The following is a 3424-nucleotide window of genomic DNA, read 5'->3' on the forward strand; positions in this document are numbered from 1 at the left end:
CAATGTAACATTCTATGCGCAAAATAGGTAGGCCTTGTAGAAATGAACTTTTTGACACTTCATTTGCATAGGCGTTCGTGCCTTACTTAGATTTTTACTCAGATCACTATGTTTTACTGAATTACGCTGATACGTAGAAGCAATTGAATCTTCCTCTTTTTTGGCAAAATTCTTAATTGTCTGATTACTTTCAAATATTTAGACACATTTCTGCAAAACTAGACCTCACGCTGGTCTGTTTGATACATTGTTTGCCCATCTGCTGCACCTCTTCGTTTGGCTACGAAAATTGAGACAAAAATCCATTTCTAAATTCTAGGGAGCCTCGATTTCGCGGTCCGCTGGAACGTCTGACCAAAGATCCGTTTCCGTAATCCGGTTTCGGCCTTCCGCAAGCTGTGTGGAACGGAGGCGTGGTCTGCTGTGTTGCTGTCTGAACGCGTGGTCCGTCTGCCGCTGCGAAGCCGCCCGCCATTCACGACCACGAGCGGCGGCGGCGGCACTCGCCGATCGATACGCGACCCTCAATGGCAGGGAGTTGAAGGGACGCGCTCAGGGCACGTGCAGCCTGTACGCCTGTTACAGGTGGTGGGCGTGGCGGAAGGGCAGCCCCGCGAGCACCCAATACGTTCTCAAGGCTTAGCAACGACATTAAAAAGCATTACACCACGGGTGGCGCCGTGATCTGCCTTGTGGCGAGTGTATCTAGTGTGACGTGATAATTTTAGTTACTCCTGTATTCAGTGCTTTTTTTTCTAAAAAGAGAAAGTTTGAGGGTACTCCGACATCGGATATAATCCAGCGAAAATTACTTATAACAGAAGCATGGGATACCACGTGTCTGCTTTCAGCCATGACCTCACCAACATGTCGAGCCACAAGAAAAAAAAAACTGTTTCGGACTCTTCAGTTGACTTCGTCAAATGAAGCAGGCGATACAGAGAAACGCCCAAACTCATCAGTTTACATCACCTCAAATGAAGCATGCGATTCCCATCAACCCCTGAACAATAAAAGAAAATGGTATCGTACACTTCAATTAACCTGTAATACACCTCAAATGAAACAGCAAACGGAACGGCAAACGCAAACGAATACAGAAAAACAAAACAAAGGTGGCAATGAATCACGAAGGATCATGGTAGCGGGACCGTACAGACATCTATCGGTAGCTCGGCTTTGAGCGTACGCATATCCGTTCAGCACTACCATCGCCCACTATTAGCGGGCGAGGGAACTACATGCTTGTCGAACTGGCTGCCAGCGATTCAGCTGTCGAGGACGCTTGCCGCAGCTTCGAAATGCTGGAAGCGGTCAATAACATCGCTTTTCCCACCAAAAACTGCACTCGTGTCATTCGTATTGCAATTACCAACACGAAAAAATGAAAACCGAGCGAGGTGGCGCAGTGGTTAGACACTGGACTCGCATTCGGGAGGACGACAGTTCAATCCCGCGTCCGGCCATCCTGATTTAGGTTTTCCGTGATTTCCCTAAATCGCTCCAGGTTAATGCCGGGATGGCTCCTTTGAAAGGGCACGGCCAACTTCCTTCCCCATCCTTCCCTAATCCGATGCGACCGATGACCTCGCTGACTGGTCTCCTTCCCTAAACAGCCCACAGCCCAAAACATGAAATAAAAAATTTACGTCCGTGAACATCTCGACGAAAAAGTTTAGGGGTACGCATCCCCCAGCGTTCCCACAGAAAAAAAGCACTGCCTGTATTAACTAGGAAGGAGGTTCACAATGGCATTCAATAAGTTGCTGAAACCACAAACTGAAATTATGACATTCAAATATTGTCAAAAGTTGACTCTCAGGGGAATCTGTTCCTCCACAGTAAAGAGCATCCCATAAACGGACAAGAGAATTGTTAAGGCTTTCGTGGCCACTTGTTGACAAATTGTCAGTTGGCTTCTGTCTCTGGTTCGTCGGTCAACGTTTGTTTTAAAAATTTTCTGACACTTCCCCAGCACGAGTGGCTGGCGTTATCAAAGCTTCACCCTCCGTTGCTTGTCCACCACCAGCAATGGAAAGTGAAGCTTTGAATATGCCAATCCCTCGTGCCGGCGGAACGTCAGAAAATTTATAAAAAAAATTTCGGCCGTAGAACGTAAGACAGAAGCCAACAGGCAATTTGTGGAAAAGAGAATGTTACACAAGCCTTCCTGAGAACAGCTGATCCTGTACATTAAAACCGAAAACATATAGAATTATCCATGACATAAATTCAAACATTATGAATCACCTCGAAGGGAACGATATATTGATACGTAATTAGCATAGTTGCAGAAAACATCGTTCTTGTGCAACGCAGCTAGCTCTTTATTCGCACGAAGTAATGGCCGCTGTCGACAGGGGATATCAAGTTGATTCCGTATTCCTGGATTTCCGGAAAGCTTTTGACACCGTTCCTCACAAGTGACTTCTAATCAAGCTGCGGGCCTATGGGGTATCGTCTCAGTTGTGCGACTGGATTCGTGATTTCCTGTCAGGAAGGTCGCAGTTCGTAGTAATAGACGGCAAATCATCGAGTAAAACTGAAGTGATATCAGGTGTTCCCCAGGAAAGCGTCCTGGGACCTCTGCTGTTCCTGATCTATATAAGTGACCTGGGTGACAATCTGAGCAGTTCTCTTAGGTTGTTCGCAGATGATGCTGTAATTTACCGCCTAGTAAGGTCGTCCGAAGACCAGTATCAGTTGCAAAGCGATTTAGAAAAGATTCCTGTATGGTGTGGCAGGTGGCAGTTGACGCTAAATAACGAGAAGTGTGAGGCGATGCACACGAGTTCCAAAAGAAATCCGTTGGAATTCGATTAATCGATAAATAGTAAAATTCTCAAGGCTGTCAATTCAACTAAGTACCTGGGTGTTAAAATTTCGAACAACTTCAGTTGGAAAGACCACATAGATAATATCGTGGGGAAGGCGAGCCAAAGGTTGCGTTTCATTGGCAGGACACTTAGAAGATGCAACAAGTCCACTAAAGAGACAGCTTACACTACACCCGTTCGTCCTCTGTTAGAATATTGCTGCGCGGTGTGGGATCCTTACCAGGTGGGATTGACGGAGGACATCGAAAGGGTGCAAAAAAGGGCAGCTCGTTTTGTAGTATCACATAATAAGGGAGAGAGTGTAGCAGATATGATACGCGAGTTGGGATGGAAGTCATTAAAGCAAAGACGTTTTTCGTCGCGGCGAGATCTATTTACGAAATTTCAGTTACCAACTTTCTCTTCCCAATATGAAAATATTTTGTTGAGCCCAACCTACACAGGTAGGAATGATCATCAAAATAAGAGAAATCAGACCTCGAACAGAAAGGTTTAGGTGTTCGTTTTTCCCGCACGCTGTTTGGGAGTGGAATGGTAGAGAGATAGTATGATTGTGGTTCGATGAACCCTCTGCCAAGCACTTAAAT

Source organism: Schistocerca serialis, chromosome 12 (assembly GCF_023864345.2).
Source record: "Schistocerca serialis cubense isolate TAMUIC-IGC-003099 chromosome 12, iqSchSeri2.2, whole genome shotgun sequence".
Classification (NCBI taxonomy): Eukaryota; Metazoa; Arthropoda; class Insecta; order Orthoptera; family Acrididae; genus Schistocerca; species Schistocerca serialis.